Consider the following 19,099-nt stretch of genomic DNA (forward strand, 5'->3'; position numbering starts at 1 on the left):
TCCTTCATCAGTGCCTGACACTCAACCATTTTCGAGATCTTTTGCAAGCTATAGCTCAAACCATGCTCAAGATCTTTTGCAAGCTATAGCCCACCTTCAGGGCCAGTGAGGATACATTGAAGGTGTCTGTAATTTCTTTGTACCCGGTCAGGCTCCTTACAGCACAAATCACATTTAGGAAGTTCAATGGGCAGATGAAATCTTCCATGCTCTGCAATGGAGTGACCTTCATGGCGTGCAACAGAAGTCACCCCACCCATCAAAGCTTCTGGCGGATTTCCTTGTGCTTGCCAATGTCCGAACTGAGCTGGTTATAAATGTGCAGATCGAACTTCATGATGCATCAGTCGCCTTGAATATGGGTACTACAGCATCATGAATCAAGTCACTCAACACCTTTCAGAGGCCAGTACCAACACCCGGTGGAGCGGGTGTGGCATAAGCTCACAGTTGATTTCCCCCTGGTCCAGCCTGCTTTGGGGTTGTCAACTCCATTCTTAAGTGGACACCTCTTCACATGTTGCCACAGGTGTCGCCTGGAGAAAAGACCTTGGCAATAGATAGTGCCTAAAGTCTTGGGGAGCCACAGCTGCTTGCATTGAAGTAGAACACCGCTGCCCTCACAGAGAACCCCGGCCTTATGAATAAAGTTTCCCTGGTTGCGAAGGTCACGCTGCAGTGTCCTTTCCCCTGAGTGCTTTAGAAAGCTTAGTGCCCTGGCTGCCTGATGCTCGTTGCAGTAGACAGATTCCACATGCCTTGCAATCTTTGAGAATGGTGTCTTACACCATAGGCAGTAGTTCTTCTTGGTATACCACCACTTGCTAATATGCTTGGAAGGGGCACTCAGGTGTGAGGCTTTAGCTGGGTAATCTTTATGCATTTTACAGTCCCACCATCAAAAGTCTGCAGGAGGAATACTCCCAAACCTGTATATTTTTGTTGCGGTAAGCAATTTGCTGTAGATTTTACCCTGGGCTCCTGGAACTGTGTCCTGGATCATTGGGTGCCTCTTTCACTCATCCTCGAAGTCGTCTCTTGCTAGCTGGATTGGTTCAGGTTCAATCCACTTAGACTGTCGATCCCTGGAACCACCTGTCGGGTAATTACCCGTGATACCTACCATTGGAATCAATGGAAATCTCTTCCAGACTTTAGCCCATGAACTTGGCCATCCCCTTGCTCGAGTGCCACAAAAGCTTGCTTATTTTGGCCAACTGCAGGGTACTTTCGGGGAGGCGATAGTACTGCCAGTGCACCCAGATGCCGTGCCCAAGGAAATTGGCTAGCTGATCCTTCTCCTTTGTTACTCATGTTCAGGAGTCACATGCTTCTGGAGCTTTGCGGAGGACAGTGATTCTTTCTTAATGCTTAACCCTTCACTTCAGAGCATAGAGACGTATGCAGTCAGATCCTCTTGAAGTGTGACAAGACGACTGGCCTTGTAAACATGTAGACCCTGTCTACCCGCTTCTTTGTCAGGAGCTCTATCGCCCTCTGCATGCATGGGGATAGCAGGATGAGAACTTTCCTGCCTCTTTACCCAGGTATCTCAATATGGGTAAAGTGCAGCCATAGCCTCTTCTCCAGCTCCAATAGGGCTAGCGACACCCGCCCTGCAAATCTGCAGTGTGCCAGGGTACAAAGGACGTTCGCTCCTTCGAGACCACACCTTTCCTCCTGCCGTTGAAGAGGATCAGCTGCTTGACCAGCAGCAGCCACTAATTTAGAGTAGGGTGGGTGGACAGCCTGTTGAGGTACTCACGCTGTTTATCACTGAGGTATAAGTGCATCCATTTCACATCATTGGTAAAGGATAACAGGGAGGGGAGGCGTTCCATTTTTTCTCTTCCAGTGTCTTTAGGGCAGCAGTTGAAATCAGCTTGCTCCACCTCATCTTGTACAGTTTCCTGAAGTCCTGTGCGCTCTCCACTGTTGAGACACAGTCCTTCATCAGTGCCTGACACTCAACCATTTTCGAGATCTTTTGCAAGCTATAGCTCAAACCATGCTCAAGATCTTTTGCAAGCTATAGCCCACCTTCAGGGCCAGTGAGGATACATTGAAGGTGTCTGTAATTTCTTTGTACCCGGTCAGGCTCCTTACAGCACATATCACATTTAGGAAGTTCAATGGGCAGATGAAATCTTCCATGCTCTGCAATGGAGTGACCTTCATGGCGTGCAACAGAAGTCATCCCACCCATCGAAGCTTCTGGCGGATTTCCTTGTGCTTGCCAATGTCCGAACTGAGCTGGTTATAAATGTGCAGATCGAACTTCATGATGCATCAGTCGCCTTGAATATGGGTACTACAGCATCATGAATCAAGTCACTCAACACCTTTCAGAGGCCAGTACCAACAGCCGGTGGAGCGGGTGTGGCATAAGCTCACAGTTGATTTCCCCCTGGTCCTGCCTGCTTTGGGGTTGTCAACTCCATTCTTAAGTGGACACCTCTTCACATGTTGCCACAGGTGTCGCCTGGAGAAAAGACCTTGGCAACAGATAGTGCCTAAAGTCTTGGGGAGCCACAGCTGCTTGCATTGAAGTAGAACACCGCTTGCATTGAAGTAGAACACCGCTGCCCTCATAGAGAACCCCGGCCTAATGAATAAAGTTTCCCTGGTTGCGAAGGTGACGCTGCAGTGTCCTTTCCCCTGAGTGCTTTAGAAAGCTTAGTGCCCTGGCTGCCTGATGCTCGTTGCAGTAGACAGATTCCACATGCCTTGCAATCTTTGAGAGTGGTGTCTTACACCATAGGCAGTAGTTCTTCTTGGTATACCACCACTTGCTAATATGCTTGGAAGGGGCACTCAGGTGTGAGGCTTTAGCTGGGTAATCTTTATGCATTTTACAGTCCTACCATCAAAAGTCTGCAGGAGGAATACTCCCAAACCTGTATATTTTTGTTGCGGTAAGCAATTTGCTTTAGATTTTACCCTGGGCTCCTGGAACTGTGTCCTGGATCATTGGGTGCCTCTTTCACTCATCCTTAAAGTCGTCTCTTGCTAGCTGGATTGGTTCAGGTTCAATCCACTTAGACTGTCGATCCCTGGAACCACCTGTCGGGTAATTACCCGTGATACCTACCATTGGAATCAATGGAAATCTCTTCCAGACTTTAGCCCATGAACTTGGCCATCCCCTTGCTCGAGTGCCACAAAAGCTTGCTTATTTTGGCCAACTGCAGGGTACTTTCGGGGAGGCGATAGTACTGCCAGTGCACCCAGATGCCGTGCCCAAGGAAATTGGCTAGCTGATCCTTCTCCTTTGTTACTCATGTTCAGGAGTCACATGCTTCTGGAGCTTTGCGGAGGACAGTGATTCTTTCTTAATGCTTAACCCTTCACTCCAGAGCATAGAGACGTATGCAGTCAGATCCTCTTGAAGTGTGACAAGACGACTGGCCTTGTAAACATGTAGACCCTGTCTACCCGCTTCTTTGTCAGGAGCTCTATCGCCCTCTGCATGCATGGGGATAGCAGGATGAGAACTTTCCTGCCTCTTTACCCAGGTATCTCAATATGGGTAAAGTGCAGCCATAGCCTCTTCTCCAGCTCCAATAGGGCTAGCGACACCCGCCCTGCAAATATGCAGTGTGCCAGGATACAAAGGACGTTCGCTCCTTCTTCGAGACCACACCTTTCCTCCTGCCGTTGAAGAGGATCAGCTGCTTGACCAGCAGCAGCCACTAATTTAGAGTAGGGTGGGTGGACAGCCTGTTGAGGTACTCACGCTGTTTATCACTGAGGTATAAGTGCATCCATTTCACATCATTGGTAAAGGATAACAGGGAGGGGAGGCGTTCCATTTTATCTCTTCCAGTGTCTTTAGGGCAGCAGTTGAAATCAGCTTGCTCCACCTCATCTTGTACAGTTTCCTGAAGTCCTGTGCGCTCTCCACTGTTGGGACACAGTCCTTCATCAGTGCCTGACACTCAACCATTTTCGAGATCTTTTGCAAGCTATAGCTCAAACCATGCTCAAGATCTTTTGCAAGCTATAGCCCACCTTCAGGGCCAGTGAGGATACATTGAAGGTGTCTGTAATTTCTTTGTACACGGTCAGGCTCCTTACAGCACATATCACATTTAGGAAGTTCAATGGGCAGATGAAATCTTCCATGCTCTGCAATGGAGTGACCTTCATGGCATGCAACAGAAGTCACCCCACCCATCGAAGCTTCTGGCGGATTTCCTTGTGCTTGCCAATGTCCGAACTGAGCTGGTTATAAATGTGCAGATCGAACTTCATGATGCATCAGTCGCCTTGAATATGGGTACTACAGCATCATGAATCAAGTCACTCAACACCTTTCAGAGGCCAGTACCAACAGCCGGTGGAGCGGGTGTGGCATAAGCTCACAGTTGATTTCCCCCTGGTCCAGCCTGCTTTGGGGTTGTCAACTCCATTCTTAAGTGGACACCTCTTCACATGTTGCCACAGGTGTCGCCTGGAGAAAAGACCTTGGCAACAGATAGTGCCTAAAGTCTTGGGGAGCCACAGCTGCTTGCATTGAAGTAGAACACCGCTTGCATTGAAGTAGAACACCGCTGCCCTCACAGAGATCCCCGGCCTTATGAATAAAGGTTCCCTGGTTGCGAAGGTCACGCTGCAGTGTCCTTTCCCCTGAGTGCTTTAGAAAGCTTAGTGCCCTGGCTGCCTGATGCTCGTTGCAGTAGACAGATTCCACATGCCTTGCAATCTTTGAGAATGGTGTCTTACACCATAGGCAGTAGTTCTTCTTGGTATATCACCACTTGCTAATATGCTTGGAAGGGGCACTCAGGTGTGAGGCTTTAGCTGGGTAATCTTTATGCATTTTACAGTCCTACCATCAAAAGTCTGCAGGAGGAATACTCCCAAACCTGTATATTTTTGTTGCGGTAAGCAATTTGCTGTAGATTTTACCCTGGGCTCCTGGAACTGTGTCCTGGATCATTGGGTGCCTCTTTCACTCATCCTCGAAGTCGTCTCTTGCTAGCTGGATTGGTTCAGGTTCAATCCACTTAGACTGTCGATCCCTGGAACCACCTGTCGGGTAATTACCCGTGATACCTACCATTGGAATCAATGGAAATCTCTTCCAGACTTTAGCCCATGAACTTGGCCATCCCCTTGCTCGAGTGCCACAAAAGCTTGCTTATTTTGGCCAACTGCAGGGTACTTTCGGGGAGGCGATAGTACTGCCAGTGCACCCAGATGCCGTGCCCAAGGAAATTGGCTAGCTGGTCCTTCTCCTTTGTTACTCATGTTCAGGAGTCACATGCTTCTGGAGCTTTGCGGAGGACAGTGGTTCTTTCTTAATGCTTAACCCTTCACTCCAGAGCATAGAGACGTATGCAGTCAGATCCTCTTGAAGTGTGACAAGACGACTGGCCTTGTAAACATGTAGACCCTGTCTACCCGCTTCTTTTTCAGGAGCTCTATCGCCCTCTGCATACATGGGGATAGCAGGATGAGAACTTTCCTGCCTCTTTACCCAGGTATCTCAATATGGGTAAAGTGCAGCCATAGCCTCTTCTCCAGCTCCAATAGGGCTAGCGACACCCGCCCTGCAAATCTGCAGTGTGCCAGGATACAAAGGACGTTCGCTCCTTCTTCGAGACCACACCTTTCCTCCTGCCGTTGAAGAGGATCAGCTGCTTGACCAGCAGCAGCCACTAATTTAGAGTAGGGTGGGTGGACAACCTGTTGAGGTACTCACGCTGTTTATCACTGAGGTATAAGTGCATCCATTTCACATCATTGGTAAAGGATAACAGGGAGGGGAGGCGTTCCATTTTATCTCTTCCAGTGTCTTTAGGGCAGCAGTTGAAATCAGCTTGCTCCACCTCATCTTGTACAGTTTCCCAGTTTCCTGAAGTCCTGTGCGCTCTCCACTGTTGGGACACAGTCCTTCATCAGTGCCTGACACTCAACCATTTTCGAGATCTTTTGCAAGCTATAGCTCAAACCATGCTCAAGATCTTTTGCAAGCTATAGCCCACCTTCAGGGCCAGTGAGGATACATTGAAGGTGTCTGTAATTTCTTTGTACCCGGTCAGGCTCCTTACAGCACATATCACATTTAGGAAGTTCAATGGGCAGATGAAATCTTCCATGCTCTGCAATGGAGTGACCTTCATGGCGTGCAACAGAAGTCACCCCACCCATCGAAGCTTCTGGCGGATTTCCTTGTGCTTGCCAATGTCCGAACTGAGCTGGTTATAAATGTGCAGATCGAACTTCATGATGCATCAGTCGCCTTGAATATGGGTACTACAGCATCATGAATCAAGTCACTCAACACCTTTCAGAGGCCAGTACCAACAGCCGGTGGAGCGGGTGTGGCATAAGCTCACAGTTGATTTCCCCCTGGTCCAGCCTGCTTTGGGGTTGTCAACTCCATTCTTAAGTGGACACCTCTACACATGTTGCCACAGGTGTCGCCTGGAGAAAAGACCTTGGCAACAGATAGTGCCTAAAGTCTTGGGGAGCCACAGCTGCTTGCATTGAAGTAGAACACCGCTTGCATTGAAGTAGAACACCGCTGCCCTCACAGAGAACCCCGGCCTAATGAATAAAGTTTCCTTGGTTGCGAAGGTGACGCTGCAGTGTCCTTTCCCCTGAGTGCTTTAGAAAGCTTAGTGCCCTGGCTGCCTGATGCTCGTTGCAGTAGGCAGATTCCACATGCCTTGCAATCTTTGAGAATGGTGTCTTACACCATAGGCAGTAGTTCTTCTTGGTATACCACCACTTGCTAATATGCTTGGAAGGGGCACTCAGGTGTGAGGCTTTAGCTTGGTAATCTTTATGCATTTTACAGTCCCACCATCAAAAGTGCTGGAGGAATACTCCCAAACCTGTATATTTTTGTTGCGGTAGGCAATTTGCTGTAGATTTTACCCTGGGCTCCTGGAACTGTGTCCTGGATCATTGGGTGCCTCTTTCACTCATCCTCGAAGTCATCTCTTGCTAGCTGGATTGGTTCAGGTTCAATCCACTTAGACTGTCGATCCCTGGAACCACCTGTCGGGTAATTACCCGTGATACCTACCATTGGAATCAATGGAAATCTCTTCCAGACTTTAGCCCATGAACTTGGCCATCCCCTTGCTCGAGTGCCACAAAAGCTTGCTTATTTTGGCCAACTGCAGGGTACTTTCGGGGAGGCGATAGTACTGCCAGTGCACCCAGATGCCGTGCCCAAGGAAATTGGCTAGCTGATCCTTCTCCTTTGTTACTCATGTTCAGGAGTCACATGCTTCTGGAGCTTTGCGGAGGACAGTGATTCTTTCTTAATGCTTAACCCTTCACTCCAGAGCATAGAGACGTATGCAGTCAGATCCTCTTGAAGTGTGACAAGACGACTGGCCTTGTAAACATGTAGACCCTGTCTACCCACTTCTTTGTCAGGAGCTCTATCGCCCTCTGCATGCATGGGGATAGCATGATGAGAACTTTCCTGCCTCTTTACCCAGGTATCTCAATATGGGTAAAGTGCAGCCATAGCCTCTTCTCCAGCTCCAATAGGGCTTGCGACACCCGTCCTGCAAATCTGCAGTGTGCCAGGATACAAAGGACGTTCGCTCCTTCTTCGAGACCACACCTTTCCTCCTGCCGTTGAAGAGGATCAGCTGCTTGACCAGCAGCAGCCACTAATTTAGAGTAGGGTGGGTGGACAGCCTGTTGAGGTACTCACGCTGTTTATCACTGAGGTATAAGTGCATCCATTTCACATCATTGGTAAAGGATAACAGGGAGGGGAGGCATTCCATTTTATCTCTTCCAGTGTCTTTAGGGCAGCAGTTGAAATCAGCTTGCTCCACCTCATCTTGTACAGTTTCCTGAAGTCCTGTGCGCTCTCCACTGTTGGGACACAGTCCTTCATCAGTGCCTGACACTCAACCATTTTCGAGATCTTTTGCAAGCTATAGCTCAAACCATGCTCAAGATCTTTTGCAAGCTATAGCCCACCTTCAGGGCCAGTGAGGATACATTGAAGGTGTCTGTAATTTCTTTGTACCCGGTCAGGCTCCTTACAGCATAAATCACATTTAGGAAGTTCAATGGGCAGATGAAATCTTCCATGCTCTGCAATGGAGTGACCTTCATGGCGTGCAACAGAAGTCACCCCACCCATCAAAGCTTCTGGCGGATTTCCTTGTGCTTGCCAATGTCCGAACTGAGCTGGTTATAAATGTGCAGATCGAACTTCATGATGCATCAGTCGCCTTGAATATGGGTACTACAGCATCATGAATCAAGTCACTCAACACCTTTCAGAGGCCAGTACCAACACCCGGTGGAGCGGGTGTGGCATAAGCTCACAGTTGATTTCCCCCTGGTCCAGCCTGCTTTGGGGTTGTCAACTCCATTCTTAAGTGGACACCTCTTCACATGTTGCCACAGGTGTCGCCTGGAGAAAAGACCTTGGCAATAGATAGTGCCTAAAGTCTTGGGGAGCCACAGCTGCTTGCATTGAAGTAGAACACCGCTGCCCTCACAGAGAACCCCGGCCTTATGAATAAAGTTTCCCTGTTTGCGAAGGTCACGCTGCAGTGTCCTTTCCCCTGAGTGCTTTAGAAAGCTTAGTGCCCTGGCTGCCTGATGCTCGTTGCAGTAGACAGATTCCACATGCCTTGCAATCTTTGAGAATGGTGTCTTACACCATAGGCAGTAGTTCTTCTTGGTATACCACCACTTGCTAATATGCTTGGAAGGGGCACTCAGGTGTAATGCTTTAGCTGGGTAATCTTTATGCAATTTACAGTCCCACCATCAAAAGTCTGCAGGAGGAATACTCCCAAACCTGTATATTTTTGTTGCGGTAGGCAATTTGCTGTAGATTTTACCCTGGGCTCCTGGAACTGTGTCCTGGATCATTGGGTGCCTCTTTCACTCATCCTTGAAGTCGTCTCTTGCTAGCTGGAATGGTTCAGGTTCAATCCACTTAGACTGTCGATCCCTGGAACCACCTGTCGGGTAATTACCCGTGATACCTACCATTGGAATCAATGGAAATCTCCTCCTGACTTTAGCCCATGAACTTGGCCATCCCCTTGCTCGAGTGCCACAAAAGCTTGCTTATTTTGGCCAACTGCAGGGTACTTTCGGGGAGGCGATAGTACTGCCAGTGCACCCAAATGCCGTGCCCAAGGAAATTGGCTAGCTGATCCTTCTCCTTTGTTACTCATGTTCAGGAGTCACATGCTTCTGGAGCTTTGCGGAGGACAGTGATTCTTTCTTAATGCTTAACCCTTCACTCCAGAGCATAGAGACGTATGCAATCAGATCCTCTTGAAGTGTGACAAGACGACTGGCCTTGTAAACATGTAGACCCTGTCTACCCGCTTCTTTGTCAGGAGCTCTATCGCCCTCTGCATGCATGGGGATAGCAGGATGAGAACTTTCCTGCCTCTTTACCCAGGTATCTCAATATGGGTAAAGTGCAGCCATAGCCTCTTCTCCAGCTCCAATAGGGCTAGCGACACTCGCCCTGCAAATCTGCAGTGTGCCAGGATACAAAGGACGTTCGCTCCTTCTTCGAGACCACACCTTTCCTCCTGCCGTTGAAGAGGATCAGCTGCTTGACCAGCAGCAGCCACTAATTTAGAGTAGGGTGGGTGGACAGCCTGTTGAGGTACTCACGCTGTTTATCACTGAGGTATAAGTGCATCCATTTCACATCATTGGTAAAGGATAACAGGGAGGGGAGGCGTTCCATTTTATCTCTTCCAGTGTCTTTAGGGCAGCAGTTGAAATCAGCTTGCTCCACCTCATCTTGTACAGTTTCCTGAAGTCCTGTGCGCTCTCCACTGTTGGGACACAGTCCTTCATCAGTGCCTGACACTCAACCATTTTCGAGATCTTTTGCAAGCTATAGCTCAAACCATGCTCAAGATCTTTTGCAAGCTATAGCCCACCTTCAGGGCCAGTGAGGATACATTGAAGGTGTCTGTAATTTCTTTGTACCCGGTCAGGCTCCTTACAGCACATATCACATTTAGGAAGTTCAATGGGCAGATGAAATCTTCCATGCTCTGCAATGGAGTGACCTTCATGGCGTGCAACAGAAGTCACCCCACCCATCGAAGCTTCTGGCGGATTTCCTTGTGCTTGCCAATGTCCGAACTGAGCTGGATATAAATGTGCAGATCGAACTCCATGATGCATCAGTCGCCTTGAATATGGGCACTACAGCATCATGAATCAAGTCACTCAACACCTTTCAGAGGCCAGTACCAACACCCGGTGGAGCGGGTGTGGCATAAGCTCACAGTTGATTTCCCCCTGGTCCTGCCTGCTTTGGGGTTGTCAACTCCATTCTTAAGTGGACACCTCTTCACATGTTGCCACAGGTGTCGCCTGGAGAAAAGACCTTGGCAACAGATAGTGCCTAAAGTCTTGGGGAGCCACAGCTGCTTGCATTGAAGTAGAACACCGCTTGCATTGAAGTAGAACACCGCTGCCCTCACAGAGAACCCCGGCCTTATGAATAAAGTTTCCCTGGTTGCGAAGGTGACGCTGCAGTGTCCTTTCCCCTGAGTGCTTTAGAAAGCTTAGTGCCCTGGCTGCCTGATGCTCGTTGCAGTAGACAGATTCCACATGCCTTGCAATCTTTGAGAATGGTGTCTTACACCATAGGCAGTAGTTCTTCTTGGTATACCACCACTTGCTAATATGCTTGGAAGGGGCACTCAGGTGTGAGGCTTTAGCTGGGTAATCTTTATGCATTTTACAGTCCCACCATCAAAAGTCTGCTGGAGGAATACTCCCAAACCTTTATATTTTTGTTGCGGTAGGCAATTTGCTGTAGATTTTACCCTGGGCTCCTGGAACTGTGTCCTGGATCATTGGGTGCCTCTTTCACTCATCCTCGAAGTCGTCTCTTGCTAGCTGGATTGGTTCAGGTTCAATCCACTTAGACTGTCGATCCCTGGAACCACCTGTCGGGTAATTACCCGTGATACCTACCATTGGAATCAATGGAAATCTCTTCCAGACTTTAGCCCATGAACTTGGCCATCCCCTTGCTCGAGTGCCACAAAAGCTTGCTTATTTTGGCCAACTGCAGGGTACTTTCGGGGAGGCGATAGTACTGCCAGTGCACCCAGATGCCGTGCCCAAGGAAATTGGCTAGCTGATCCTTCTCCTTTGTTACTCATGTTCAGGAGTCACATGCTTCTGGAGCTTTGCGGAGGACAGTGATTCTTTCTTAATGCTTAACTCTTCACTCCAGAGCATAGAGACGTATGCAGTCAGATCCTCTTGAAGTGTGACAAGATGACTGGCCTTGTAAACATGTAGACCCTGTCTACCCGCTTCTTTGTCAGGAGCTCTATCGCCCTCTGCATGCATGGGGATAGCAGGATGAGAACTTTCCTGCCTCTTTACCAAGGTATCTCAATATGGGTAAAGTGCAGCCATAGCCTCTTCTCCAGCTCCAATAGGGCTAGCGACACCCGCCCTGCAAATCTGCAGTGTGCCAGGATACAAAGGACGTTCGCTCCTTCTTCAAGACCACACCTTTCCTCCTGCCGTTGAAGAGGATCAGCTGCTTGACCAGCAGCAGCCACTAATTTAGAGTAGGGTGGGTGGACAGCCTGTTGAGGTACTCACGCTGTTTATCACTGAGGTATAAGTGCATCTTTTTCACATCATTGGTAAAGGATAACAGGGAGGGGAGGCGTTCCATTTTATCTCTTCCAGTGTCTTTAGGGCAGCAGTTGAAATCAGCTTGCTCCACCTCATCTTGTACAGTTTCCTGAAGTCCTGTGCGCTCTCCACTGTTGGGACACAGTCCTTCATCAGTGCCTGACACTCAACCATTTTCGAGATCTTTTGCAAGCTATAGCTCAAACCATGCTCAAGATCTTTTGCAAGCTATAGCCCACCTTCAGGGCCAGTGAGGATACATTGAAGGTGTCTGTAATTTCTTTGTACCCGGTCAGGCTCCTTACAGCACATATCACATTTAGGAAGTTCAATGGGCAGATGAAATCTTCCATGCTCTGCAATGGAGTGACCTTCATGGTGTGCAACAGAAGTCACCCCACCCATCGAAGCTTCTGGCGGATTTCCTTGTGCTTGCCAATGTCCGAACTGAGCTGGTTATAAATGTGCAGATCGAACTTCATGATGCATCAGTCGCCTTGAATATGGGTACTACAGCATCATGAATCAAGTCACTCAACACCTTTCAGAGGCCAGTACCAACAGCCGGTGGAGCGGGTGTGGCATAAGCTCACAGTTGATTTCCCCCTGGTCCAGCCTGCTTTGGGGTTGTCAACTCCATTCTTAAGTGGACACCTCTTCACATGTTGCCACAGGTGTCGCCTGGAGAAAAGACCTTGGCAACAGATAGTGCCTAAAGTCTTGGGGAGCCACAGCTGCTTGCATTGAAGTAGAACACCGCTGCCCTCACAGAGAACCCCGGCCTTATGAATAAAGTTTCCCTGGTTGCGAAGGTCATGCTGCAGTGTCCTTTCCGCTGAGTGCTTTAGAAAGCTTAGTGCCCTGGCTGCCTGATGCTCGTTGCAGTAGACAGATTCCACATGCCTTGCAATCTTTGAGAATGGTGTCTTACACCATAGGCAGTAGTTCTTCTTGGTATACCACCACTTGCTAATATGCTAGGAAGGGGCACTCAGGTGTGAGGCTTTAGCTGGGTAATCTTTATGCATTTTACAGTCCTACCATCAAAAGTCTGCAGGAGGAATACTCCCAAACCTGTATATTTTTGTTGCGGTAAGCAATTTGCTGTAGATTTTACCCTGGGCTCCTGGAACTGTGTCCTGGATCATTGGGTGCCTCTTTCACTCATCCTCGAAGTCGTCTCTTGCTAGCTGGATTGGTTCAGGTTCAATCCACTTAGACTGTCGATCCCTGGAACCACCTGTCGGGTAATTACCCGTGATACCTACCATTGGAATCAATGGAAATCTCTTCCAGACTTTAGCCCATGAACTTGGCCATCCCCTTGCTCGAGTGCCACAAAAGCTTGCTTATTTTGGCCAACTGCAGGGTACTTTCGGGGAGGCGATAGTACTGCCAGTGCACCCAGATGCCGTGCCCAAGGAAATTGGCTAGCTGATCCTTCTCCTTTGTTACTCATGTTCTGGAGTCACATGCTTCTGGAGCTTTGCGGAGGACAGTGATTCTTTCTTAATGCTTAACCCTTCACTCCAGAGCATAGAGACGTATGCAGTCAGATCCTCTTGAAGAGTGACAAGACGACTGGCCTTGTAAACATGTAGACCCTGTCTACCCGCTTCTTTGTCAGGAGCTCTATCACCCTCTGCATGCATGGGGATAGCAGGATGAGAACTTTCCTGCCTCTTTACCCAGGTATCTCAATATGGGTAAAGTGCAGCCATAGCCTCTTCTCCAGCTCCAATAGGGCTAGCGACACCCGTCCTGCAAATCTGCAGTGTGCCAGGATACAAAGGACGTTCGCTCCTTCTTCGAGACCACACCTTTCCTCCTGCCGTTGAAGAGGATCAGCTGCTTGACCAGCAGCAGCCACTAATTTAGAGTAGGGTGGGTGGACAGCCTGTTGAGGTACTCACGCTGTTTATCACTGAGGTATAAGTGCATCCATTTCACATCATTGGTAAAGGATAACAGGGAGGGGAGGCATTCCATTTTATCTCTTCCAGTGTCTTTAGGGCAGCAGTTGAAATCAGCTTGCTCCACCTCATCTTGTACAGTTTCCTGAAGTCCTGTGCGCTCTCCACTGTTGGGACACAGTCCTTCATCAGTGCCTGACACTCAACCATTTTCGACATCTTTTGCAAGCTATAGCTCAAACCATGCTCAAGATCTTTTGCAAGCTATAGCCCACCTTCAGGGCCAGTGAGGATACATTGAAGGTGTCTGTAATTTCTTTGTACCCGGTCAGGCTCCTTACAGCACATATCACATTTAGGAAGTTCAATGGGCAGATGAAATCTTCCATGCTCTGCAATGGAGTGACCTTCATGGCGTGCAACAGAAGTCACCCCACCCATCGAAGCTTCTGGCGGATTTCCTTGTGCTTGCCAATGTCCGAACTGAGCTGGTTATAAATGTGCAGATCGAACTTCATGATGCATCAGTCGCCTTGAATATGGGTACTACAGCATCATGAATCAAGTCACTCAACACCTTTCAAAGGCCAGTACCAACACCCGGTGGAGCGGGTGTGGCATAAGCTCACAGTTGATTTCCCCCTGGTCCAGCCTGCTTTGGGGTTGTCAACTCCATTCTTAAGTGGACACCTCTTCACATGTTGCCACAGGTGTCGCCTGGAGAAAAGACCTTGGCAACAGATAGTGCCTAAAGTCTTGGGGAGCCACAGCTGCTTGCATTGAAGTAGAACACCGCTTGCATTGAAGTAGAACACCGCTGCCCTCACAGAGAACCCCGGCCTTATGAATAAAGTTTCCCTGGTTGCGAAGGTGACGCTGCAGTGTCCTTTCCCCTGAGTGCTTTAGAAAGCTTAGTGCCCTGGCTGCCTGATGCTCGTTGCAGTAGACAGATTCCACATGCCTTGCAATCTTTGAGAATGGTGTCTTACACCATAGGCAGTAGTTCTTCTTGGTATACCACCACTTGCTAATATGCTTGGAAGGGGCACTCAGGTGTGAGGCTTTAGCTGGGTAATCTTTATGCATTTTACAGTCCCACCATCAAAAGTCTGCTGGAGGAATACTCCCAAACCTTTATATTTTTGTTGCGGTAGGCAATTTGCTGTAGATTTTACCCTGGGCTCCTGGAACTGTGTCCTGGATCATTGGGTGCCTCTTTCACTCATCCTCGAAGTCGTCTCTTGCTAGCTGGATTGGTTCAGGTTCAATCCACTTAGACTGTCGATCCCTGGAACCACCTGTCGGGTAATTACCCGTGATACCTACCATTGGAATCAATGGAAATCTCTTCCAGACTTTAGCCCATGAACTTGGCCATCCCCTTGCTCGAGTGCCACAAAAGCTTGCTTATTTTGGCCAACTGCAGGGTACTTTCGGGGAGGCGATAGTACTGCCAGTGCACCCAGATGCCGTGCCCAAGGAAATTGGCTAGCTGATCCTTCTCCTTTGTTACTCATGTTCAGGAGTCACATGCTTCTGGAGCTTTGCGGAGGACAGTGATTCTTTCTTAATGCTTAACTCTTCACTCCAGAGCATAGAGACGTATGCAGTCAGATCCTCTTGAAGTGTGACAAGATGACTGGCCTTGTAAACATGTAGACCCTGTCTACCCGCTTCTTTGTCAGGAGCTCTATCGCCCTCTGCATGCATGGGGATAGCAGGATGAGAACTTTCCTGCCTCTTTACCAAGGTATCTCAATATGGGTAAAGTGCAGCCATAGCCTCTTCTCCAGCTCCAATAGGGCTAGCGACACCCGCCCTGCAAATCTGCAGTGTGCCAGGATACAAAGGACGTTCGCTCCTTCTTCAAGACCACACCTTTCCTCCTGCCGTTGAAGAGGATCAGCTGCTTGACCAGCAGCAGCCACTAATTTAGAGTAGGGTGGGTGGACAGCCTGTTGAGGTACTCACGCTGTTTATCACTGAGGTATAAGTGCATCTTTTTCACATCATTGGTAAAGGATAACAGGGAGGGGAGGCGTTCCATTTTATCTCTTCCAGTGTCTTTAGGGCAGCAGTTGAAATCAGCTTGCTCCACCTCATCTTGTACAGTTTCCTGAAGTCCTGTGCGCTCTCCACTGTTGGGACACAGTCCTTCATCAGTGCCTGACACTCAACCATTTTCGAGATCTTTTGCAAGCTATAGCTCAAACCATGCTCAAGATCTTTTGCAAGCTATAGCCCACCTTCAGGGCCAGTGAGGATACATTGAAGGTGTCTGTAATTTCTTTGTACCCGGTCAGGCTCCTTACAGCACATATCACATTTAGGAAGTTCAATGGGCAGATGAAATCTTCCATGCTCTGCAATGGAGTGACCTTCATGGTGTGCAACAGAAGTCACCCCACCCATCGAAGCTTCTGGCGGATTTCCTTGTGCTTGCCAATGTCCGAACTGAGCTGGTTATAAATGTGCAGATCGAACTTCATGATGCATCAGTCGCCTTGAATATGGGTACTACAGCATCATGAATCAAGTCACTCAACACCTTTCAGAGGCCAGTACCAACAGCCGGTGGAGCGGGTGTGGCATAAGCTCACAGTTGATTTCCCCCTGGTCCAGCCTGCTTTGGGGTTGTCAACTCCATTCTTAAGTGGACACCTCTTCACATGTTGCCACAGGTGTCGCCTGGAGAAAAGACCTTGGCAACAGATAGTGCCTAAAGTCTTGGGGAGCCACAGCTGCTTGCATTGAAGTAGAACACCGCTGCCCTCACAGAGAACCCCGGCCTTATGAGTAAAGTTTCCCTGGTTGCGAAGGTCATGCTGCAGTGTCCTTTCCGCTGAGTGCTTTAGAAAGCTTAGTGCCCTGGCTGCCTGATGCTCGTTGCAGTAGACAGATTCCACATGCCTTGCAATCTTTGAGAATGGTGTCTTACACCATAGGCAGTAGTTCTTCTTGGTATACCACCACTTGCTAATATGCTAGGAAGGGGCACTCAGGTGTGAGGCTTTAGCTGGGTAATCTTTATGCATTTTACAGTCCTACCATCAAAAGTCTGCAGGAGGAATACTCCCAAACCTGTATATTTTTGTTGCGGTAAGCAATTTGCTGTAGATTTTACCCTGGGCTCCTGGAACTGTGTCCTGGATCATTGGGTGCCTCTTTCACTCATCCTCGAAGTCGTCTCTTGCTAGCTGGATTGGTTCAGGTTCAATCCACTTAGACTGTCGATCCCTGGAACCACCTGTCGGGTAATTACCCGTGATACCTACCATTGGAATCAATGGAAATCTCTTCCAGACTTTAGCCCATGAACTTGGCCATCCCCTTGCTCGAGTGCCACAAAAGCTTGCTTATTTTGGCCAACTGCAGGGTACTTTCGGGGAGGCGATAGTACTGCCAGTGCACCCAGATGCCGTGCCCAAGGAAATTGGCTAGCTGATCCTTCTCCTTTGTTACTCATGTTCTGGAGTCACATGCTTCTGGAGCTTTGCGGAGGACAGTGATTCTTTCTTAATGCTTAACCCTTCACTCCAGAGCATAGAGACGTATGCAGTCAGATCCTCTTGAAGAGTGACAAGACGACTGGCCTTGTAAACATGTAGACCCTGTCTACCCGCTTCTTTGTCAGGAGCTCTATCGCCCTCTGCATGCATGGGGATAGCAGGATGAGAACTTTCCTGCCTCTTTACCCAGGTATCTCAATATGGGTAAAGTGCAGCCATAGCCTCTTCTCCAGCTCCAATAGGGCTAGCGACACCCGTCCTGCAAATCTGCAGTGTGCCAGGATACAAAGGACGTTCGCTCCTTCTTCGAGACCACACCTTTCCTCCTGCCGTTGAAGAGGATCAGCTGCTTGACCAGCAGCAGCCACTAATTTAGAGTAGGGTGGGTGGACAGCCTGTTGAGGTACTCACGCTGTTTATCACTGAGGTATAAGTGCATCCATTTCACATCATTGGTAAAGGATAACAGGGAGGGGAGGCATTCCATTTTATCTCTTCCAGTGTCTTTAGGGCAGCAGTTGAAATCAGCTTGCTCCACCTCATCTTGTACAGTTTCCTGAAGTCCTGTGCGCTCTCCACTGTTGGGACACAGTCCTTCATCAGTGCCTGACACTCAACCATTTTCGAGATCTTTTGCAAGCTATAGCTCAAACCATGCTCAAGATCTTTTGCAAGCTATAGCCCACCTTCAGGGCCAGTGAGGATACATTGAAGGTGTCTGTAATTTCTTTGTACCCGGTCAGGCTCCTTACAGCACATATCACATTTAGGAAGTTCAATGGGCAGATGAAATCTTCCATGCTCTGCAATGGAGTGACCTTCATGGCGTGCAACAGAAGTCACCCCACCCATCGAAGCTTCTGGCGGATTTCCTTGTGCTTGCCAATGTCCGAACTGAGCTGGTTATAAATGTGCAGATCGAACTTCATGATGCATCAGTCGCCTTGAATATGGGTACTACAGCATCATGAATCAAGTCACTCAACACCTTTCAAAGGCCAGTACCAACACCCGGTGGAGCGGGTGTGGCATAAGCTCACAGTTGATTTCCCCCTGGTCCAGCCTGCTTTGGGGTTGTCAACTCCATTCTTAAGTGGACACCTCTTCACATGTTGCCACAGGTGTCGCCTGGAGAAAAGACCTTGGCAACAGATAGTGCCTAAAGTCTTGGGGAGCCACAGCTGCTTGCATTGAAGTAGAACACCGCTGCCCTCACAGAGAACCCCGGCCTTATGAATAAAGTTTCCCTGGTTGCGAAGGTCATGCTGCAGTGTCCTTTCCCCTGAGTGCTTTAGAAAGCTTAGTGCCCTGGCTGCCTGATGCTCGTTGCAGTAGACAGATTCCACATGCCTTGCAATCTTTGAGAATGGTGTCTTACACCATAGGCAGTAGTTCTTCTTGGTATACCACCACTTGCTAATATGCTTGGAAGGGGCACTCAGGTGTGAGGCTTTAGCTGGGTAATCTTTATGCATTTTACAGTCCTACCATCAAAAGTCTGCAGGAGGAATACTCCCAAACCTGTATATTTTTGTTGCGGTAAGCAATTTGCTGTAGATTTTACCCTGGGCTCCTGGAACTGTGTCCTCGATCATTGGGTGCCTCTTTCACTCATCCTCGAAGTCGTCTCTTGCTAGCTGGATTGGTTCAGGTTCAATCCACTTAGACTGTCGATCCCTGGAACCACCTGTCGGGTAATTACCCGTGATACCTACCATTGGAATCAATGGAAATCTCTTCCAGACTTTAGCCCATGAACTTGGCCATCCCCTTGCTCGAGTGCCACAAAAGCTTGCTTATTTTGGCCAACTGCAGGGTACTTTCGGGGAGGCGATAGTACTGCCAGTGCACCCAGATGCCGTGCCCAAGGAAATTGGCTAGCTGATCCTTCTCCTTTGTTACTCATGTTCAGGAGTCACATGCTTCTGGAGCTTTGCGGAGGACAGTGATTCTTTCTTAATGCTTAACCCTTCACTCCAGAGCATAGAGACGTATGCAGTCAGATCCTCTTGAAGAGTGACAAGACGACTGGCCTTG

This window comes from Taudactylus pleione, unplaced genomic scaffold (genome assembly GCF_031769625.1).
Source record: "Taudactylus pleione unplaced genomic scaffold, aTauple2 ptg000629l, whole genome shotgun sequence".
Taxonomy (NCBI): Eukaryota; Metazoa; Chordata; class Amphibia; order Anura; family Myobatrachidae; genus Taudactylus; species Taudactylus pleione.